We start from the raw sequence: 23407 nt of genomic DNA on the forward strand, positions 1-23407 counted from the left end.
TTCAGATTAAGTATATTTAGTGAAATAATACTTAGCTTCTGCATCCACTCCGCTCTCCCCTCCTCGCAAAGGAATTGTCTTTTTTTTTTTTTTTTTTTTTTCCTCTCCCTGCTTTTCTTCCAAAGTTCCACAACAGTTTATGATGAAAAGAACTGGAAACTCCATTTGGCAGAAAACATTGATAAAAGAATCCGTGGTTACCTATACAGCTAAGACATTTTTTGGTGAGGGTGGATGACTGCTGATAAACAGTGTTAACTGCAGAAAAAGGGTGGAGATCTTTTTCTAATGCATTTGCAATTTGGAGGTGAGCTTAGGCTGTAGTTGTCGAAGAAATTTCAGGCTTGAGAAAAGTATGGAAGCTCGGTTTCCCTTCTCACAACTGTGATAATCTTCACGTAAACAACAGGATTATGACTCTTTGAGGGATGGATGGTTCATTGTGAGCCTATTTAAGCACTTTGGCAGAACTCACGGAACTTTCCAAACCTCACTCTTTTTTGCCTTAACTGCAGAGATGGAAAGTGGCAAAGCAAATGTGTAAAGTTAGCTGCAGACTTTATGTCTGCTGCATATGCCGCTGTTCCATCTCCACAGCCGTCTTTCCTGTTAAAGTACCAGAACCTTATGTGAAGGGGGTTTCTTGTTTTGTTTCAATTTCTATTGACAGTGTTATGCTGAGACCTTTGTTTTGTTAGCATGGAGATACCTGTTGTTTATATAGACCATCCGTTAAAATTGAGTTAAACATTATATGTACTGATTATTCTAAATTAACTTATTGGAGGAGTTCCCGTCGTGGCGCAGTGGTTAACGAATCCGACTAGGAACCATGAGGTTGCGGGTTCGGTCCCTGCCCTTGCTCAGTGGGTTAAGGATCCGGCGTTGCCGTGAGCTGTGGTGTAGGTTGCAGACGCGGCTCGGATCCTGTGTTGCTGTGGCTCTGGCGTAGGCCGGTGGCTACAGCTCCGATTCGACCCCTAGCCTGGGAACCTCCATATGCCGCGGAAGCGGCCCAAGAAATAGCAACAACAACAACAACAACAACAAAAAAAAAGACAAAAAAAAATAAATTAACTTATTGGAGAAATGAAATCTCTTGAGGACTAGAAGAAGTCAGATGGAGAAAGACTGGAACGTTAGTGGACAGTGATCTCAAGTTCTACACTTGTGATCATGCTGAGATACCTGTTTGAATTTTCTTTTCTTTTTTTTTTTTTTTTTGGCTTTGTAGGGCTGTACCTGCGGCATATGGAAATTCCCAGGCTAGGGATTGAGTCGGAGCAGCAGCTGCTAGCCTGTGCCATGGCAGCGTGGCATCTGAACCACATCTGCAGCCTACACCCCAGCTCTCCTCCACACCCATCCTTAACCCACTGATGGAGGCCAGGGGTGGAATCCATATCCTCATGGACACTAGTCGGGTGCTAAAACCGCCGAGCCACAACGGCAGCTCCCTGTTGACACGTCTTGACTGTTGGCTTTTAGGGCTTCTGTTGCTGAGGCAGGAGCGAATAGAGAGAATTAATGGAAATTCTGAAAACTCGTAAGAGCTTTTCTCCCAGTGGAGCTGATACAATTTTGAATCTGTCTTAAGGCTGCTGTAACGAAGGGAAGGCTTTAGCAGCAGTGTTCCTGTGAAGAAAGTCTCCTGGTGGATATTGTAGCTCCTGAGTGTGGAACTCGCTCAGACGTCGCTGTAAAGCCGTATTTTTCTGTACGCTCAGAAAGCGGAGGATGTCGAGGGAGTCGTCAGGGGGCCCTAAGGGTTGATTTCTTGATGTCACTTTCTCCTTGGCAATAAACCATCTGGGTTAAGATGTTAAAAGAACCTTTTGGTGGACTCATTAGCTCCCTAAAAACACTGCGATGAGAACTGGAAGTGCATGTGAAGAGTCGATGAACCTTTGAGGGATACAGTTTCTTCCCAGGTAGGGACTAAGGCTCTGTGAGCTCAAGTTCTTGGTTACCCTGAATGGGCATTTTTTGAGTTCAAAATTGATGTCCTGTTGAGATAACAGGGAAAATATGCATCTCTTGCCGAGCTTGTTGAAGCCTTTGAGAGTGGAATCATGATGAGACAGTGTACTATTTTAACAGTGCACAAGTCTATTTTTATAGCCAGGTGGATTAACCTAAATTCCCCCCCCCAACTCTGGTGAAAATGTAACATAACTAATGATGAATCCTGTGATTGTCTCTAGGCTGACAAGTCAGGATCATTCACATTTTTAAACTTCATGTGGGTAAAACTCAGAAATGGTACATGTTAAAACTCAGTGTACATAATATCCTTTACTTTAAAAGAAAGAGCATATGTATAAATAGAATCCTACATTCTTTTTCATGCCCTAGATAGTTAAAGCCTATTCTCTTTTTAAGAATATAGGCAGTTTGCTTTCTATACAGGAACTGATTTTTATTAATCAGTTATGTCTGAATCCATTTTTTGTTGGTCCTAATTTTAAATAGTCTAAGATACCATCTTCAGCCACTTGGGTAACAGTGGCGAGCCCCACCGGCTCTTCTATCACATTCTGGCTTTTTACACGCACTTTTCAGGGTGGGGAGGGGCAAGGTCTGACCTTTCTGAGCCTCCAGGCCCCATCTATAAAAGGTGATAATAGTCCCTACTTTGAGGACTGGTTGGGAGTTTTCAGTAAGAGAATTTGTAAAAACAGTGGTTGTAGGCACCCTAGTAATTGCTGTTTTTCTCCATGTGTAAGGTGAATAGTGTTTTTTCTTGTTCTCATAGGAGCTGCTAGTTGTCCTGAGTGCCTACCCTCCCTGCCTCTAGTCTATCAGCTTTGCCTTTAGAGCTTTGATATTTTTCTGGGATTCGTTCCTTCCTCCCATGTTCCCTAGTCACCCCTCCTTAGCTTAGCAGCTGGAGAGCTCAGGAAGAGATCTCCGTGCATTAGCTTCCTCACTGCTCTGTGATTTCATCAACTTCTGTCCGTCCTGCCTGCAGGGACCAGACTGTCTGTCTGCAGAACCCCTTTCGTTGGGCTCGCCCGCAGAAGACAGGTCAGGTACTGGTGCTGCTTAGTAGATGTGACTGGGACCTTGTCATCATCCTAAGTCTTAGTTTCCTCTTTCAATCACAGAGGTGTCATGAGGACTAGATGAATAATGTCTGTAAAATATCAGGTACACAGTAAGAACTCAAGAGGTGACAGCCAGTCTTATGTTATTACTATGGAAGGTGTATTCATAAGCTTGAAAATGCACAGATTGCTAATTTGTGAATAATATGGAAACTTTTCTGGCATTCTTAGCATTTGGTGCCTCCCTTTCTCACGTGTTCCTCATCACAGTGATTGTTTACGTGTTTATAAACTATCGACACCTGCGCTTTGAGAGCAAGACATGTCATTCATTCAGCAAACACACGTCGAGCACTGTCCTTGTGCTGGCGGTGTCCCATCCACTGCAAAACACCAGGACAGCGGCTACCAAGTTGGATCGTGGGCTGTGCTTGTGTCAGACCCGCTGCCTGAATTTCCAAGGCTGTGCTCCTAAGGTCAGAAATCAGATCTCATCCTTCTGGGAGGATAGTGCCCAGATCTTGAGGTGAGAGAGGCTACAGCTTTCAGCCCTGTCGATTCTTAATTATGTTTTTGTGTTTTCAGGGGTGGGGCTGGTGAGAGACAAACAGATAATCTGGCTTCTCTGGAAACTTAATATCCGTTCAGGGCATCTCATTGATACTTGTGGCCCAGGAAATTCCCTTCTCTTTTACAAAAAACGGTGATACTAAGTGCAGAAGTCTGTAGTGTCTGAAGCAAGACCTGTGTGGGGCCCGATTGCCCCCTGTAGTACATCTGTAAGCTTTGGGAGGTTTGGAAATGGGTCCAGAGTTGCATGATGAGTAGTGGCCAGAGGCAGCGGAAAAGAGGCTGTCGGAGCCTCCTCACCGTGGAAGTGGTTGGGCGGTGATGGAAGCAGGTGATGAGATGCTTACTTCCTGGGCAGGAGCCTTCTGTCGTAGGTGACAGTGACCTGGTGACGTGGTAAACTGAGTGTGTGGTTTGCGAGCATACGTTTAACCGGTGATTTGTTTTATTTTAGAGTTAATTAAAGGCATGGTGAATAATGGTAAGTGTCTTCGAACCTGAATTTCCTTAAGCGTAGCGTGGATGGATTGATGAGGTTGTGTTTTTTGAGCGATGCTTTGCTGCAGGCTCACTGGTTCTCCCTTCAGAGGAGAACAAATTGCCAGCCTCCACCAGCACGCCCGCTTGTCACATCCGCCGTGGAACCCCAAGACAGCTGCTCCCAAGTTGGATTGCTGGGTATGTTTGCTTCAGACCCGCTGCCTGAATTTCCAGGGCTGCTGCTAAGGTCAGGAATCAGCCTCGTCCTTTTGGGAGATATTGCCCAGATCTTGATGTAGGGGAGGCTGCAGCTTTCAGCCCTGCTCTTTCTTAATTGTGTTTTCATGTTTTCAGTGGAGGGGGCTGGTGAGAGAGAAGAGAACCATGAATCACTGTGCTGTGAATCAGAATGAGGACTTTACATTCCTCCGAGAAGGAACATCGGGATATATGATCTGTGCATACTCCAGCTGCTTCCACTGACTCGGGGGAGGGGGTGCCCTGAAGGAAAATGTAGGGTGTCTGTTGACTGTTCCTCAGTAAGAAGGCAGAGGGGTGTACATGAGAAGAGGAATGCAGCAACCTCGATTGCAGCCGGCGTGTATCAGTTCCTCCCTGTACACCAGGCACGGTATTAGGCTCTGTGAATGCACCATCTCCTTAAACCGAATGATAGCCTGTTTATAGTTCCATTTTACAGATGGGGGAGTTGAGGCCCAGATGGGTTCAGTAATTTGCCCTAGGTCCTGTGGCTCTTATTATATGTGGTGGAGCTGGGGTTTGATGAGCCGTTGTCTAATTCCAGAACTTGCATTTTTACCGCTTCTCAGTCTTCTGCCTCTGAGCTGAGTGCTGGTGAGTAGGTCAGTCATACCACACCTGTCGGGCACTTGAGGATGAGTGTGCCCTCTGAGCTGTGTGATGGGGATTCTTAGGATGCAGCCCTTTGCCAGTCCTCTGCTTGTGGTCCCATGTACCCATTAGGTTTTTGATGAATGAATGATTTAGAGCCATCACTTATGAATTTTTTTTAGCTTTTTATAGTGCTTAGGAGGTGAGAATTTTGCCTGTAGTGCAGGGAAGTCTTCAAGGCTGTTAAATAAACTCATGATTTAAAGACATTCGTAGAGTTCCCGTTGTGACGCAGCCGAAGCGAATCCGACTAGGAGCCATGAGGTTGCGTGTTCGATCCCTGGCCTTGCTCGGTGGGTTGAGGATCCAGCATTGCTGTGAGCTGGGTGTAGGTTACAGACACGGCTCGGATCCCAAGTTGCTGTGGCTGTGGTGTAGGCTGGGGGCTATAGCTCCAATTGGACCCCTAGCCTAGAAACCTCCATATGCCACTGGTAAGGCCCTAAAAAGACCAAAAAATAAATAAATAAATAAATAAATAAAGGCGTTCTTAAAGAATCATTTTCTAGCCTGGTATTTGGTCTCTGGAGGATGAGCAGTTGAAGGACATAATGAGAGCAGTTCCTCCTTGTGACACTTGTGACACAGACTGGCCTCACTGATCTCCCTGTAGGACTTTAGCTTCACTGGGCTGAAGGCATGTGCATCTCACACTTAAGACAGAGGGTTGAAATGTTAGACTCAAGGTTTCACCACGTTCGACTTGGAGGAGAATTCAGACATGAACTCCAGACTCTTCCCTTTGCAGATGTAGAGGAGTGACAGCCAGCCAGACTGGAACCAGTGAAATTATGTCATGAATAGTACTAACCATTATGCCAGCTTCTGTCTTTTTTGGGGGGAGGAGCGCTGCACCAGCAGCATGTGGAAGTTCCCAGGCCTGCAACCTATGCCATCAATGGCTGTGGCAACGCTGGATCCTGAACCCTCTGTGCTGGGCTGGGGATCAAACCTGAGCTGCTGCAGAGGCAACACTGGATCCTTAATCTGTTGCACCTCAGCAGGAACTCCACCAGCTTCTGTCTTTTTTTTTTTTTTGTCTTTTTAGGTTGGCACCCATGGCATATGAAGGCTCCCAGGCTAGGGGTCCAGTCGGAGCTGTAGCTGCCGGCCTACGCCAGAGCCACCCAATGTGGGGTCCGAGCCATGTCTGTGACCTACATCACAGCTCACGGCAACACCAGATCCTTAGCCCACTGAGCGGAGGCCAGGGATCAAACCCACATCCTTGTGGATACTAGTTGGGTTCATTAACCACTAAACCCCGATGTTAACTCCATACTAGCTTCTGTCTTAAAAGAGAATTCCTTGGGAGTTCCTGCTGTGGCATAGCAGGTTAAGGACCTGGTGTTGCCACAGCTGTGGCATAGATTACAGCTGAGATGTGATTCCCTGGCCCAGGAATTTTTCATATGCTATGGGTGTGGCCAGAGAGAGAGGAAGAACTCCTTAAAAGAAAACAGCTTCAAATATTTTTTTAAGACCAAGTGAAGCTAAGTTACATGTGCTAAATATCTCAAAATTGAACTAGGTAAGATGAGAATTTTAAATTATTTTCAATAGAGAATTGATTGATGAACAGATTTAAACTTGTGTGAACTTTTTAGGTGAAAATACTGAATTCGAATGGTTTAGTGTTTAAACCATTTTCCTTCTGAATTCATTTCCAAGTTTTGAGCAGGGTTAGGGTGAAGAATGGGTGACAATTCCTATATCAAACTACTTAGCTGCACTGGATCTTCTGCCACTTCTAAAACATTATCTCTTCTGGGGTTGCTTTCAGTGTCATTTTTTTCAAGAGGAAGTTTTGAGAGGCGCCTTCTCCCTGTTGGGATAGGACGTTGGGGAGCAACGTATGTAAGTCGTAGAATAAATATATCCTCTTTGTATTTAACTTAGAACTCAACCCAGTCTTGCATTACCTCTGCAGCCCTCTGTTCCTGTGAATCTCTCTTGAGAGCTTCTTCCAGCACTAAGTGTCTTTAGTGTATATTAGCTTCCCCACAACGCAGCCTCTAAACACACCCCAAAGACATGTTCTTGTTCTTGGCCAGAGAAACATTCCCATGCTGCAAGCCGGGGGGAAGGCAGGGATGGGGTTCAGGGGTCTTTCCAGGGACGGCCCGTGCCGTGCCCACCCCCAGGGACGGGCCTCCCCGGGTGAAAGTGTGTGGTTCCTGCCTTGCACGCTGACTTGAGAGCCTACCCCAGGTGTGCAAGACCTTTCCGCCCACATGTTCCCCAGGCGCCTCAAAGGCTGTGTATCAAGCTTAATTCTCCGTTGTGGCGCAGCGGAAGAGAAACCGACTAGTATCCATGAGGACGTGGGTTTGATCCCTGGCCTCACTCAGTGGGTTAAGGATCCAGCGTTGCGTTGAGCTGTGGTGTAGGTTGCAGATGCGGCTCGATCTGTTGTTGCTGTGGTGTAGGCCGGCAGCTGCAGCTCTGATTCGACCCCTAGCCTGGGAACCTCCGTAGGCCTCAGGTGCAGCCCTAAAAAAAAAGCTTAATTCTTCCCCTACCACCGCCCACCCACCTGCCCCCGCCCCCAGTTCCTGGGGCATACTTTCCCCATGCAGCCAATCCCCAAACCCGCTGCCCGGAAGCCCCCTCAGTCCGCCCCCTTACCCACCACATCCCACAGTTTACTTCTGAAATTTTCTCAACCACCGTCTCCTCTTTATCCCCAGCATCTCTCTCTTCGTGTGCTTCTGGGTTTGAGGGCTGTAACGAAGGGTTCAGAGTCTGGACTCTGGAGTCCAGCTGCAATGCCAGCTCCTCCACCTGCAGGCTGAGTGAAGGACCGTGAGAAGTGGGGTGGGACACCCGTCCAGGCCTGTGTCCTCTGCGGCAGAGTCCCCGGAACGCACTCCCTCCCAGGCCTCCACGCAGCGCTTGCGACCCCTGTGCCTTGATTTACTTAGTCTTTCCAAATCCGTTCACTCCTCAGAACCCGCATTTATGTTTAAGGTAGCCATGCTCCTGAACTTTGCTGGGCCGCTGAGGCCTGCAGCACCAGAGTAAAAAGGAGCTCAGCAAGGGCGCTGGGAGCAACCCGAGCCTTTCTCCTGGGCTGAATCAGCTGGTGGATTGCGGATTGTTTCCAGGAGACGAGACTTGCTGGCTGTGACTGTGTGTTTCCTGCTTCGTTTCTGACCACCTGAAATGATTTGGAATCATTTGGGTGGAGACCCCTGGTCTCAAGGTATCACGTCTCTTCCTTCATGAGACGCTTCTTTTAGACCCACTGGCCTAGAGGCGCTTAGACTTCTTTTTTTCTTCTCCTGGTGGATTGTGAAACATTTCAGAATTGAATGTTTGGGGATGAACAAATGCACTGCCTGGTGAGTTAGAGGCAGGCTTGTCGGGATAGGGATACTTGGGAGAGGCTGGGACACTGGGAGTTGTGCCTGGGTTGGGCCATGTTTCTAGTCTTCTAATGACGCGAGAGGCGAAGGCAGGCCTGAGGCTAACAAGTGCACCGTCCAGAAGATGCAGATGCTTTGGGAATTTCAGGCAGGGACAGAAAGTGGGTGGAGAAGAAACTTAAGCTCTGTGTGTTTTTCTGAAGTAACGTTGAATCGAATCAGGCTGTATCTGCAGGCTTGTTGAAGGTAAGGGAATCGAATGCCTTGAGCTGCGGCCTCTCACAGGGTAAGGACTTGCCCAGAGAGAAAGTCCGCCCTTCGCAAACGCTATGCTTCAACACCTCCGTATATTTACTCCTGTGTGTGCAACTGTGTGTTGGGACTAAAAGTCCCCCCCCCTTTTTTTTCTGTCTTTGTAAAGATGTTGTGATAATCCAGAAGGCTTGGAACCCGACTTCGGATCGTCAGTGAGTGGAGTAGTATTTTAATCTCACTAATTGGAACAGGTGGCCTTGATTTGCGACTGAATCACTCCTTGGCATGGATTTTAATTTATCTGAAAATATGAGACCCATTCAGTAAGAGCTGTGCGGGCTGTGTCTGGGCATCAGGCGAAGTGCTCGGAAGCCTCAGCCATTAAATGCACGGAAGGCAGGGAGGAGGATTGAAGAAAGGGAGTTGAATCGGTTGCTGCTTTGATCCCATTCTTAAATGTTGCGCCAAGAGCTGGTGGAGGAATGTGGTCAAGGGACCATGTCCGACTGCTTGGGACGACTGCTTGTAAATGGTTCTCCAAAGGAGGAAGGCGTCTAAGCATCTCCTTTGCATCCATCCGTAAGGTGACTTGGTTCAAGAGGACTTCAGGTTGTCCTCATGGTTCTCTGAGTCTCAGCACATCTCCAGGTGTTGGTGAAGGTGTGCGATGCCTTAAGACACCTGTCATGGAGTCAGAGATGCTCTCCAGATCATGAACTTCTCAACCTGGACCACTCCTTTGTTTTTACCGCAAATGTGTGCTTGGCCTAGCGTCTTGTCAATATCTTGCTTGACTTCCTTCAGCAGGACAGAATCGCAGCTTCTTAGCCTGACACCCAGTCTCTCATTCGACTTTCTTTCACCCCCTCTCTGCCCCTGAGCTGTGGTCTCCTTTCTTTGTGGGATCCCATGCCTCCCGTCTCTGCTGGTAGGCACTTGCTCCATCCTCTTGCATGGGAATGGTTATGCTCTTCTTATCCAGACACGGAGCCTGGTACCTAGCTGGGACTTGTAGTAAAGACTGACCCAATGAGTGAATGCGGGTATGCGGTGAAATCGCGCTGCAGGACTGGGGAACCTGGAAGACATGCTCTGCTCCTGATCCGTGTTCAGATTGTTTTAATTTCTGTTCAGGATTCTGATATGTGAATATTCCAGATTTATTTAACCATTTCCTTATTGAAGGGTAGGCGTATTGCTTCCAGTCTTTGGTTACTGTAGGCCCCTCACTGGCTGCCCTTGGGCATGCTGCCTTTCACACATACGAGGAATGTGGTTGTAGGCTACATTCTTAAAAGTGGAATCTCCAAAGGCTGTGCGCATGTGAAATTATGATATTGTGAACTTGACCACTGTACTTGTGTCAGACACGAGGCGCTGAGGGGGCAGTGGGGGGGGGGACTAATACAGCTTATACACCCATCCGTGGGGGGGGGGGGACTAATACAGCTTATACACCCATCCATGGATGAACACACCCCAGCTCCTGTCTCACCGGGACAGTGTGTTACCAAGTTTTTTGACCTTTGCCAGTCTGGTAGGTGAAAACGGGTAGCTCATTTTAATTTATGTTTTTCCCCAATATGAATGGGGTTGATCGTCTTTTTAAAATGTTTACTTTGAAATAATTACAGACCCGCAAGAAGTTGCAAAAAAAGAAAGAAAATACAGAGATGACGTCCATGTCCTCTTCCCCCAGATTCTCCCGGTGGTGACATCTCATGTAATTTTGTGAATCATATTTTCACCCACTTAAAAAACATCTGTATTTAGTGTGAACCACCTATTTATTCTGTCCCTTTACCCATTTGGTTGGTAATCTCTCAAATTGATTTGTAGAAGTTTTTTTACTTATTGAATAGGCTGTTGTGTATATACATGTTTTTCCCAGTTTGTCATTTCTGACGGTTAATTTTCTATTTCATGTAACAAATTACCACACATCTTCCAGCTTGAAACAACACCCATTTATCATCTCACAGGTTCCCTGGGACTGGGAGGCCAGGCCCACTTACCTGCATCTTCTGCTCAGCGTTTCGTCATCCTGAAATCCAGGCGTCAGCCACAACTCCAGTCTTGTTTGAGGCATGGAATCCTTTTCCAAGCTCACTGGTTGTTCACTGAGTTAATCTCTTTACAGCCTAGAACTGAGGCCCTCAGTCCCCAGGGGCTCCCCGCTGTTCCCTGCCGTGTGCCCCTCTCCACAACATGGGAGTTTGTTTCCTTCTTTTCTTTTCTTTTTTTTCTATCTTTCCATTTTTAGCCGCCCCGCGCTTGTGGAGTTCCCCAGCCAGGGATCAGATCTGAGCCGCAGCTGCAACTTATGCTGCAGCTGTGGCAACGCCAGATCCTTTAACCCACTGTGTCGGGCTGGGGACGGAGCCTGTGTCCTGGCACTGCAGAGGTGCCACCACTGATCCCGTGGCACCACAGTGGGAACCCCAGGTAGTTTGTTTCTTCATTGTCAACAGGCGATGTCTCTGTTGTATGACCTCTAGACGAGGGCTCTTTGAGAGGCTCTCCCACCCAGGTGTTCCACCTTTTGGTGAACTGAAGTCAGCAGATGAGTCAACTGACGAATTACACGTGCAGAATTCTTTTACCCTTGTGACCTAATCATGGGAGTGGAATCCCATGATGTTCACAAGTCTTGCTTACCCTCGAGGGGAGGTTGTTCTACAGGATGTATTCACTAGAGGGTAGGAATCTTGGGGGCTCTCTTAGAGTTCTGTCTCCCACACTGACTTCATGGTATGTCGTGTGTGTAGAGCCAGGCAGGTAGCAAGCACTGAATAAGTATCAACCAGACTGGAGTTCCCATCGGGGCTCAGTGGTTCATGAACCCGACTAATATCATGAGGATGTGGGTTCGATCCCTGGCCTCGCTCAGAGGGTTAAGGATCTGGCGTTTCCCTGAGCTGTGGTGTAGGTCAAAGAGGCGGCTCAGATCCTGCATTGCTGTGGCTGTGGCGTAGGCTGGCAGCTGCAGTTCTGTTTTGACCCCTAGCCTGGGAACCTCCATATGCTATGAGTGCAGCCCTAAAAAGGCAAAACAAACAAACAAAAAAACCCCAAAAAACAAAAACATTACCCAGACTATGTCATGAAGAAATTAAACATTTTCGGACATAAGGGTGTACAGGTTTGTGTCATTCTTAGAATGGCCTTTCAGACTTTAAGATTCTTTAAAAAAAACCAAAACACTGTGTTTTTTAAAAATACGTTTTACGATTTTTATGTAAATCTTTGATCCAGTTAGAATTTGATTCTCTTTAAGATGTCTATGGATAAATGACAGTCATCCCTGCACCATTTTTTGCATAGTTACGTCTTTAAAAATACGTCACTGTCCATATGTATAGCTTCATTTTTGTAAGTTTCTTTCTCTGGTTTAAAAAGTATTGAATCAAAGATTATAATTTTGGGAGTTCCCGCTGTAGTGTAGTGGGTTAAGACTCTGACTATAGCAGCTTGGGTCACTGCGGAGGTTCAGTGCGTTAAAGGATCTGGCATTGCAGCTGCAGCTCGGATTCGATCCCTGGCCCAGCAACTTCCATGTGCTGTGGGTGTGGCCATTTAAAAAAAAAAGTTATAATTTTGGTTCATTTATTCTGGATTGATAGCCGCCCCCATGCCCCCGCCCCGCCCCACCCCAAGCCAGGATTTCAGATGAGCATTTTGAGTGCCCTGGCCCATGCTCTTAGAAACTTTGAACAGGCACCATTCCAGTAGCACTTACAGTAAGGAAAGACCGAAAAGTAAAGGGGAAGAGATGAAGTTTGTCATTTTTATAAAAATGTGCTTTTAACGCTTTTGAACTAGATGTTCCCTCTCAGCAGGTTCTCTTTAATGTAGAATCTTGCCCTTCCGCCCGCTTGTAAAAGCCGTTGCGGTAGAAAGAATATGTCTTATTGCATCCTAAACCCTTTGTGCCGCCTTAACCATTGGGGTCTCCCAGCCCGGCTAGGGGGCACGAAGGAGCAGGACTGACTTACAGCAGCCTGCTTCCGAGCTGTGGTCCTTTCACTTTGTAAACCCAGGTAGCGCCCTTGTGTGGTCCTCGGGACTAGGAGATTTAAGTTGGTTTATGACTCATGTTATGACAATAAATACAGCAAGACTTAACGTTTGTAGGTAATAAGCTGCTGCTTTGTTTGGCTTGGTTATCCTTATTTGTGAGTGGCTTGCTCAGTATTCCTGGATGCTTAGGGGTTGTTACAGGCACCTATGTTAATTACTGAGAGGTTCATGTGCCTTGTGATCTCCGTGTCTGACACAGAGGGAGGTTAAAACTGTTGGTTGTGCCTATAAACTAACACTTAGCATTTTATAACCTGACCCAAGAGCATATTAATGGTGGATTGAATATGCTTTTATTACATGTGCTTTCATTTGGGAAAGGCACTGTGTGTGTTGAAACCTCCAGACCTCAGCAAATTATCAAGCAATATAAAGCCAGCCAAAATTTACCTCATGTGCTGAGTAATTTAGAGGTACTCATTGACTTGGCATCTCTTGGATCTGTGGGCACCAAAGTTAAAGTGAGAGTCTTCTTTCATTCAAGCGGCTCATTTTTTGTCCTGTTACCCCCCGGGGAGCCATGAGGGCTCTATTTATACCAAATCATTCTGTTTCTAGCCTGCGGAATTGTTCCTTACTGTTTGGGTAGGTGGGAGCATATTAAATTCTGTTGAGAAATTTGACCAGCACTCTGGCCATTTAAAACGACTTAACAGCAAAGGAAGTTTTTTTTTTAGGTACTCAGGGCTCAAATTAAGCTCTTATTTTTAAAAGAAAGGGTTACAAGAGGAGCCCTCCAGCCTTGGGCTGTTTACAGATGGTTTTGTGAATTGAGTCCCCCATTCCAACAGGCATTTTTTGACGCTTTTATATCTTTGGGCAGGTAAGAGATGAATGAGATAAACATGTATTCATGTGGCTTTCTTTAAAATTAATGTTGTTGCCTTCTCAGTCTTCAGTTTGGAATAATCTCTTGCACGTTTGGAGTAATAACAGATTCGCTAAACATGAGAAATATGTATTCTCTTGAACGACAGAGACATTGAATCTGTATACAAAGATGATTTTATGTTTTCTGATACCCTGGCCATTTCAGAAATCACACTCTGTTCGTAAATCTTGAAAATAATTGCTCCTTAGTTTATTTGCGCAGTAGCCTCAAATGAGCCTGGCATGTTTTTCTAGGTCAGCTAGCTTATTAAACTCTCCGTGGATTTTAATTTTCTTAAGTTTATGCTTGCTTTGGTGGTTGAATTTAATTTAAGGTTGATATTACTGTCCTGTGGAGGTAGATGCAGCGACATCAGATTCCAAAATTATAAGGTAATGAAATGGCCCATCAGAAATAGCAACTTACACCCTATTTTCAAGGTAAACCAGATGCACAAAGGGAAGAATGTTCTGAGCATAAGAAAAACCTGTATCATATCATTAACCAAATAGATCTGGTTAACTAGTATACAAATTTATTTAAAAATTTTTTTTCCTTTTTTTTTTTTTTTTTTTTTTTTGTCTGTACCTGAAGCATGTGAAGTTCCCCAGGCCAGATAGCAAATCTGCACCACAGCAGTAAGCAGAGCCACTGGATCCTTAATTCACTGAGCCACCAGGGAACTCCTAGACAAATTTATTTTTAATTACTAAATGCTTCAGACATGGAAAATACATTTTAAACAATGCGGTGCTCGTATACCTACTGCCTAGATTTAACAGATGTTAACATTTTGCTGTGTTTCTGGCAGATTTGTCACTTGTCTTTAAGAAATAAATGGTCCCAGAAACAGTATCTGGACGCCCCCTCCCTTCCTACTTCCTCAGAGGTCTCTGTAACCTGAATTTGTCATGTTTTTATACATTGGCAGATTCCATAAGCAATTTATAGTATTGGGGGTTTTTGTATTAAATATTTATATAAATGGCATCTCTTGTAACTGCCTGTTTTTTCCAGCATGATGTTAATAAATGTATGCAACTTCATTCCCACTTTTACTGCTGTATATTATTTCAGTATATGAATAAACCAGTGTTTGTATAGCTCTTCTCCTGATGGTGGATAGGCAGGCTGATTCTGAGGTCTGTTGACTTCGGGGAGGGTTTCTCTAGGAAAGATACTTAGAAATGACACGCCTGGGGCAGAGGAAAAAGTATCTTCAACCTTTCCATCTATTCTAAGTAGCTTTGTCAAGTAATTGTACTAATAGGAGTGATTTTTTTAAAGCTATGCTTAAGGCAATTGTAAGATTATTTTGAATTTCCTAGTATGCAGTTTTTTGGACCATGTCAAGAACTTAAGCCTCTCTACTCTTGTTAATGTCTATCAATGCTCTTGTTTTAGGATTAAAGCCGTCAGTTTATGGAATTTTGTTCATTGACATGTCAAGAGGTCATGCGTTTATATTGATAGAAAAAATTTACAAAATAGGAGTTCCCGTCATGGCTTAGTGGTTAACAAATCCAACTAGGAACCATGAGGTTGTGGGTTCGATCCCTGGCCTTGCTCGATGGGTTAAGGATCCCACGTTGCTGTGGCTGTTGTATAGGTTGCAGATGCGGCTCGGATCCTGCATTGCTGTGGCTGTGGGGCTGCTATTGGACCCCTAGCCTGGGAACCTCCATATGCTGAGGGAGCGGCCCTAGAAAAGGCAGAAAGACACACACACACAAGTTTACAAAATATATACGCAGAGATACCATTTTTGTTCACCAAGTGGCACATCCAAGTAGGACATGAACGAAGCTCGTGCACGCGAGTAGTTCTGCCAGCACTGTGACAAGGGCTTTACATGGATTGTAGCAATTTTTGCAACAGTGTCAAAAAGTGGGTATAGTTCTCCTATTTTATGAATGAAGAACTGAGGCTCAGACAGGAGTAAGTGACTCCTGCATGATCATACCAGTAAAAAGTGGAAAGGCTAAAGCTTGAACCCAGGTTGGTTTACATTCACGAGCCTTTGCCCTGAACCATTCAGCAAAACTACATCAACTGCTGAAAGAACAGTGACTTAGAAACTCGGATATAGATGCTGGTTACCTCTGGCTAAGTAAAGTGAGGAGGTCTTTGTTTTTCTTCCACTGGCTTTTTGGTATTTTTGTAGCTTTTCTAAAACATGTTTTGCAATTAAATCTAGCTCAATGGAGTTCCTATTGTGGCGCAGCAGAAACAAATCCAACTAAGAGCCATGGGGTTGATCGATCCCTGGCCTCTCTCAGTGGGTTGAGGATCTGGCGTTGCTGTGAGCTGTGACGTAGGTCGAAGATGCAGCTCGGATCTGGCATTTGCTGTGGCTGTGGTGTAGGCCGGCAGCTGTAGCTCTGATTTGACCCCTGGCCTGGGAACCTCCATATGCCATGGGTATGGCCCTAAAAAGTGAAAAAATTAAAAAAATAAATAAATAAATCTAGCTCAATGATGAGCAGGAAGAGAAGATAAGTCACATTAATGCTGTGACTTTCTCTGTCTTTCTTTTCTTCTTTTAGGTCCGCATCTGTGGCATATGGAGGCTCCCAAGCTAGGGGTCCAATCAGAGTGGTAGTCTCTGGCCTAGGCCACACTCACAGCCACGCTAGATCCAAGCTGTCTGCTACCCACACCACAGCTCATAGCAATGCCAGATCCTTAAGCCACTGAGCGAGGCCAGGGATCGAACCTGCGTCCTCATGGATACTAGTTGGGTCCGCTAATGGCTGAGCCATGATGGGAATTCCACATGAATGCTGCGACTTTCTCACTTATTCCTTATTTTGCCCGGAGGAGTCTGGGGAAGGGTCAGTGGTCCAGACTCACGACCGCTGTGACGGAGACCAGTAGCGGCATTGCCTTTGGGTCCCAAGCTGCACCCTCTAGAGATAGATCTAGAATTTCCTACTTTCTCTTCTCGGGGACGATTTGAAGCAGGCTAGGTTCTAACTGGACGTCTCAGTGGAAAATGTAAGGCGAGGCTGCCTTACCCCCGAGCTCCCTTCATTGTCCTGAACACCTACCTCATTGGGTGCCCAGCGCTGTGCTGGACCCTGAGACCAAGTCAGACGTGGGCACAGCCCTGGAGGAGCTCAGGCTCAAGAGGACAGACTTGCAGACAGAAAATGACAGTGCTCCAGGGAGCCCTCGACTCACCCGGGCCTTTCTGGAAAGTGCTGATCCAGAGCCCACCCTGAGCGACTCTAGATGGGAAGGTGTCGAGGCTTCCTGGCCCACCTCCCTGTGAACTCACACCCTCCTGCAGGGGTGTCTCCTCGGAGATGTTCGTAGGATATGATGGGGACAGGAGGGCAGAGGGTACCAGTTTTTGCAGGTTTGCTCACCTTTGATGATGTGTTTTGTATGTGAGTGTTTGTGTGTATGTTTTTATATCCTTGTGCGAAGGAAATACTAAACCCTGGGCATCAGAGATAGGTCCTTGCATCTGATTTGACTCAGATGTAAGGAAGATGCTTCAGAAAAGGGAGGGACAGAGATGCTAATTGTCATGGCAACCAGCAGGTTTTTATAGTGGAATACTGCCTTTTTAACCCAAACTAGGCACCTTTTTTTCTAATTACAGAAAACAGACTGATGCAAACTCAAGAAAATATAGTACCGTCTCTTAGTGAGGTTTTGTTTGCTTTTGGAAACTCTCTTGCAGTGATTTTGGTTCCTTTGTAGAACTTCAGAGATGAAAGGCACCCTTTACATGCCTTAGAATTTTGCAAAGTCAGGTGCTTATGGCTTTCCCATTACTGTTGTGTGTCACACTCATTTCCACTCCCACCCCCACTGCAGTCTAATCCACATGGCCAAGATTTTTACAAGGGATTAGTCCGAGGTTGAGTTTGGCATTTGGCACACGTCATACCATCTGGCCCGGGCTCCTCCCTGGGGAAGAGCGTTCCTCTCCCTTCCCTGGAATGCACTTGCCGTTTGGCCTGGTGTGATCTTTTTGTGCTTGGGTCTTCATATGCACCAATCTCTAGACTCAGTGGATGCTGAGATGCTCACCTCTCTCACTCCTGCCAGTCACTCTGTAGGCAAGTCCAGAGTCCTCCCTTTGCTGTCTGAGAACTCCTGGAGTTTTGAACACTCCTGGGGTTTTTTTGGTAGCTCTGCTGAGCCTTCGTAGACCTGAGATACAAAAGGCCAGTGTGAGAAAAGAGCCCCTCTGCCAACAAGTGGAGCTTAACTTGGGCGAGTAAGGACCTCTTTGAATGGCGCAGCAGAGTTGCTCATTGATTAGCCCCTGGGAGAAGGCAGACACACACAGACTGCCCTTTACTTCCCCTAACTTCCTGGTCTGAGGCGCCCCCTTCACCCGGGACCGCGCCTGGAGATTGAGCACCTGCTGGGCTTCCTTGTCACTAGCATCGAGATGGGTGATGCCTGCATCTCATCAGAGGAGGCGCTTGGCTCCTTTTCAGGGCACTGATTTGAGAGTGAGCTCCCTTTAGCCCCTGGGCTGGCTTCTTCCAGCCCCCTTGCACCCCATTCTCCCTGCCCCCTGCCACCGAGTCTGCGACACCTTATCAAGTGGGAGATGTCAGGCGGGCGTCCACACATAAGCAGCGTAGGTATGGATTGTGCTTGTAATGAGTCTGCTTTCAGTCTGATTGAATAGTATTTATTGAGCACTGCTGTGTGCCAGGCATCCCAGGGAACAGAAGGCATGTCCCTGCCCTCACCAAGCTTATACTGTGGTAGGGCAGAGCAGACAAGCCAGAGCAGTAGGTGAGACACACAGTATGTGAAGTGGGGATGGGTGCCGTGTTGAGAAACAAAGCAGGACAGGGGCTGGGGAGGCCCGAGGTATGTGGGGAGGGTGGGGACACGGAAAGCAGCTTTAAACAGGAGACTCAGGGAAACCCAGAGATGCCATTGAGGATGGACCTGAGGAAGAAAGCGATGCAGCTGTGCAGGGAAGAGCATTTCAGGAGAAGGAACAACAATTACAAATCTCCTGTGACAGGAGTGTGCTCATCACATCTGAGGCACATCGGAGAGGCCGTGCGGCTGGACAGGGTGAGCAAGCACTTGAGAAATAACTAGGGTGTGAGGTCTGAGAGGCAGTGGGCAGGCCAGTTCATGGGCCAGCACATGGCTAACAAGGATCACCTTGGCTGCTGGGTTCAAAACAGATTGCAGGTGGGTGTAGACTGGGGCGGGATGGTGGTGATGAGAGTGGTGTGGACTGGAATGCTGGCAGCAGGGGTGATGAGAAGTGGTCGGATCTTCCACATGCAGGCTTTTTCAGGTCTTCCTTTGGTGTGCCCTCTGGGGACCACAGGCCTGTTTTTAAATCCTGGTCCTGCCACTTTCAAGCTGTGTGAAGTCAGGATTTGTCCAACCCATCTGAGCACCAGCTTCCTCGTCCTCTTTCCGTATGAGCATGTTGAGATCTAAGATCCTGAGCTGAGGGGTCTTCCCGGACTCCCCTTCTTAGCTCACCCCCTGCTGGCTGCTCTCCAAGGAAACTGGTACCAGAGGCTCTTGTGAGTCTTTGTGTTGTCTCACGTGGGGTTCGCTTGTCTCGCCCCCTCTGGAAGGGGCAGGGATTGTAGCTCCAGGGCTTCACAGATAATGCACAGTAAATGTTTGGCTGGATAGAGAAGTAGAAGGATGCAAGGAGGGAAAGAGAATTAAGAATTTCTTGTATAGATATTAGTGTAATTCATTCCAATAGACAGTAGGACTATTTTTGATATTTTTGAGATATTTCAGAGGTCATTGAGAATGTTAAGTGATTCTTTAAGGCTTTGGCTGTATTTCTTTTTCTTTCTTCCTTTTTTTTTTTTTTTTTTTTTTTTTTTGTCTTTTTGCCTTTTCTAGGGCTGCTTCCCACGACATACGGAGGTTCCCAGGCTAGGGGTCCAATACGAGCTGTAGCTGCTGGCCTACACCACAGCCACAGCAATGCCAGATCCTTAACCCACTGAGCGAGGCCAGGGATCGAATCCGCAACCTCAAATCGGATTTCTTAACCATTGCACCACAATAGGAACTCCTATATTTCTTATTTAAGTAATCGCATTAGGGCAGATATATACTCTTATTTCCACATTTTAAAATTTATCTTTTCACTTTTGGCTTATAGAGAAATGCTTGTTTAGAGATACTAATTGGTGTCTTATTTACTTTTCTTTTTTTATGGCTGTACCTGCAGCACATGGAAGTTCCTGGGCAAGGGATTGAATGGGAGTTGCAGCTGCAGGCCTACGCCACAGCCACTGCAACACTGGATCTGAGCCGCATCTGTGACCCACACTGCAGCCTGCAGCAGTGCTGGATCCTTAACCCACTGAGCGAGGCCAGGGATCGAACCTGCATCCTCATGGATACTAGTCAGATTCGTTTCCACTGAGCCACAAAGGGAACTCCTAGGTGTTCTTGAAGAATAAAAGTTTTGTTAGCAGATTTCATCAAGATTCTGAGGAAGTTTTTCCCCAGTGTTTTGTTATGAGAAATTTCAAACAAATACACACACAATGTGAAGGTGATGCTTTAGTGTAGGTGCTTTGGCAGCACATACACTGCAGGGTTGAGGACGTTCCCTTGGGTGCAGCAGGTTAAGGATAGAGCGCTGCTGCTGCACTGTGGAGCAGGTCACAACTGTACAGGTTCGATCCCTTGTCCAGGAACTTCCACATGCTGTGGGTATGGCCAAAAAAAAAAAAAAAAAAAAAAAAAAATTGGAATGATACAGAGAAGAAAATACAAAAGTAGTAACAATTTATCTTAGTATACAGCTGATCTAAATCACTCCTCACAGTGTCGGTATAGTGGTGACTTTAGGGCAGGTTTGAGGGTTTTTTTGAGTTTGGATGCTTCTGTTACCGACTGCATGATATGGAAAGGCTCAATCCTGCTGTAACCTTCTGTTAGGAAAATTCTGTGCGGCACCTTTTTGTTCACTGTGAAGACCATTTGAGCTTCATCTGGGACTTCTGCATCATTCATTCATTCATTCATTCATTTGTCTTTTTAGGGCTGCGTCTGCAGCCCTGGAAGCTCCCAGGCTAGGGGTCGAGTCGGAGCTGTAGTCACTGGCCTCCACCAGAGCCACAGCAACGCGGGATCTGAGCCATGTCTGAGACCCACACCGCAGCTCACGGCAACGCCAGATCCTTAACCCACTGAGCGAGGCCAGGGATCGAACCTGCAACCTCATGGTTCCTAGTCGGATTCGTTAACCACTGAGCCATGACAGGAATGCTGGCATCATTTATTCTTAAAGCCAGGACTAATAGATTGACTTGTGTTCCCTCAAAAAGATGTGAAGTCTGTGATGAGCATGATTTGTATGTATCTATCTCTTCATTCCCATTTCTGGCACCCAATGCCTGAAACCTCAGGGATTTCCTAAGTGATAAGAGCAATGCAGGTGAAATGAGAGTCTTTTGTTAACTCATGTAGCACACCCCTTTCTGCCACCCCTGAGCTTGTGCTAATGAGGTGAGGTTGGAAAGCCCCTAAAGAGGGGGCTGGTCGCCAGGGAACCGAAAGTCCCCCTTCCGGGAGGGGCTGGAGGTTGGATCAATCACCACTGGCCAGTGACTTAATCTACCAGGTCTTTCTTCCGGAAGCCGCCCTAAAGACCTAAAGGGACGGGATTGGGGGTTGGCGAACACTTTGAGGTGCTGAGGGCATGGAATCGTCTTGCCCAGAGTGTTCCTTCCATCTGGCTGTTCTGAGTTAGATCTTTTATAATAAATTAGTGATCTAGTAAGAAAATACTTTCCTGAATTCTGTGAGCTTTCTAGCAAATTAACCCGAGGAGAAGGTTGTCTCTAATTGATAGACCATCTGGCAAAAGCCTAGGTGACAACGTGGACTTGAGACTAGTGTCTGCAGTGGAAGGCTCTGGTGCTGTCTCCAGGTAGATGGTGTCAAAACGAGTTGGTGTGCAGGATACCCTGCGGGTGTGGAAGGATTGGTTGGTGGGGGACCTCCCCACCCCACCCCCAATACCCACTTGGTGCCCAGAGTGTGGTCGTAAGTGTGAGAGTAGAGGAGACACACAGAGTGTTTCCTTTACAAAATTCTAACCCCCAGGGCCTCAGAGTGTGATCTAACGTGGAGTAGGGTCTTTACAGAAGTCATCATGCGTCCACTGAAAAAAGAAAATGCACAGCCTAAAACTGGAGAATTAGGGATTATTCGGTGGACTTTCTAAGGACTCAAGCCTGGAAGGCAGCCTCTCAGGTATCGCTGAGCGTCTGCTCCAAAGAGATAAGGCAGGAGCTGAGATACATAGGAGTTTTTGCAACAAAAACCTTGTGGTCAGACATCCCAAGATGACTGTTAATTAGAGAAAACCAGCTATCTCGAGTTACTGCACTTAGCGCTTTTCTAAATTTGGGAAGTTGCATGAGTCTGGACTCCCTGAAGTCATTCCTTTGATATGCACCAGGACTATCTAGGTCCAGGGTCCTGTTTTTCTCCATCCTGCATCCCCTCAGGGTGCACATTTGGGAGTGGCTGCAGGGGTGAGGGCTTGCTGGCCTGGCCGCCACACCCTTTGTTTGCCTATGTGGCAGGTGACATTCTTTGTCTATGGTAAAAGGAAGTCATTCGGGTGGGCCTAATCCAGCTTGAATGGTGTCCTTATAACATAGGGGAATTTGGAGACACACATTCGCAGAGGAAAAGTGATACGAAAAGAAAGGATTTAAAACGATGAAACTGCAAGTCAAGGCATTTCAGGCCTCTGGGCCTGTGAGACAATACATTTCTGTTGTTCTATGTTGTTTTATTTTTTAAACTGCACCTGTGGCATGCCAGGGATTACATCTGAACCACAGCAGTGATAACACTGGATCCTTAACCTCTCAGCCACCAGGGAACTCCACATTTCTGTTGTTTTAAACCACCCAGTTTGTGGTACTTCATTGTGGCTGCCCTGGAAAACTAGTTAGCTGGCACATTTGCTATGATCCCATGAAAGCTGAAGAAGTACTAATACCTGGCCCCAGTGTGAGTAGAAATAAAAGGCTTTGAAACCCTTAGAGATAAAAGTGTTTCAAGGCACTTGGTTGGCAAATCGTTATCTTTATGATCCTCTGGATTATATTATTAGTTTTCATCATCTAATTAAACACATGATTTAAGATGTTTTGTAGCAGACTCATGGAGCCCCAAGGATATATCTCTGGACCTAGTTTGAAAAACTCAGGTGTAAGGATAAACAAAGCAGCTTAGCCTTTGGCTCTGAGCTCAGAGCTCCCCTCTGCCACCGTGCAGCTCTGCCACCCTGACCACCTTGTGTAATCTTCCTGCGTCCGTTCTGCTCCTGTACCCTGGAGCCGTACCTGTGTCCCCCGAGGATTGTGCTTTGAGAACTAGAGGCGATGAAGACTGTCTGGCCTTGAACCTTGTGCGGGAACTTGAAGAGACCCATCGAGAGTGGGACGGCTCCTGGCCTGGCAGACAGGTGGGGTCTGACTCCCCTGAATGAACACGGAGCAGCTTCATTCCAAGTCATTTGTTCCCTTCCAACAAAAAGTCATGGATTCCTTTGCTCGAGGGGCACCGGCAGAAAGCATCTGGTTCCAGCCTGAGCCTTGTTTCCTTAGAGAAGGCACAGAGACACAGTAACCTGTCTAGGGTCAGGTGGTCTGGCCAGTTATTTCGTATTTCATAGAACAACCGAAAACCAAAAAAAAAAAAAAAGGTGGTGCACTGCTTTTTCCTTTGTTTGAAAAACAAAAATAGCTTTACTGAGATATAATTCCCATAAGCATACAAGTCACCCATTTTAAAGGAACAGCTTAATGATTTCTGTGTACTCA

The 23407-nt window shown here is 46.5% G+C and overlaps 1 protein-coding gene and 2 long non-coding RNA genes across 13 annotated transcripts in view; 2 read left to right on the forward strand and 1 right to left on the reverse strand.

The window, feature by feature from the left end:
- TMCC3 (transmembrane and coiled-coil domain family 3) overlaps positions 1-23407 on the forward strand; it is a 400246-nt gene that overhangs the window by 248807 nt on the left and 128032 nt on the right. Inside the window, exon 1 of one of the 10 annotated variants that reach the window (XM_084957582.1) lies at positions 3356-3573. The exons of the other annotated variants lie outside the window; for them this stretch is intronic. The gene's annotated coding sequence lies outside the window, so the exon portion shown is untranslated. Of the gene's footprint in view, positions 1-3355; positions 3574-23407 lie in introns of those variants that run through there. 10 annotated transcript variants of the gene reach the window in all.
- On the forward strand, positions 78-22283 carry LOC146403559 (uncharacterized). The gene is made up of 2 exons (XR_014804397.1): positions 78-798; positions 20797-22283. It is a non-coding gene; the product is annotated as an uncharacterized LOC146403559 (long non-coding RNA).
- On the reverse strand, positions 19474-23288 carry LOC146403560 (uncharacterized). Of its 2 annotated transcripts, none has more exons than XR_014804403.1 (2): positions 20265-23288; positions 19474-19623 (listed from the first exon to the last, which is right to left on the reverse strand). It is a non-coding gene; the product is annotated as an uncharacterized LOC146403560 (long non-coding RNA). The 2 variants fall into 2 exon arrangements; XR_014804402.1 differs by having other exon boundaries at positions 20259-23288.

Source organism: Sus scrofa, chromosome 5, assembly GCF_054392235.1.
Source record: "Sus scrofa isolate SSC_HxYL_T2T_F1_AM1 chromosome 5, Sscrofa_HxYL_maternal_Yorkshire_Landrace_v2.0, whole genome shotgun sequence".
Classification (NCBI taxonomy): Eukaryota; Metazoa; Chordata; class Mammalia; order Artiodactyla; family Suidae; genus Sus; species Sus scrofa.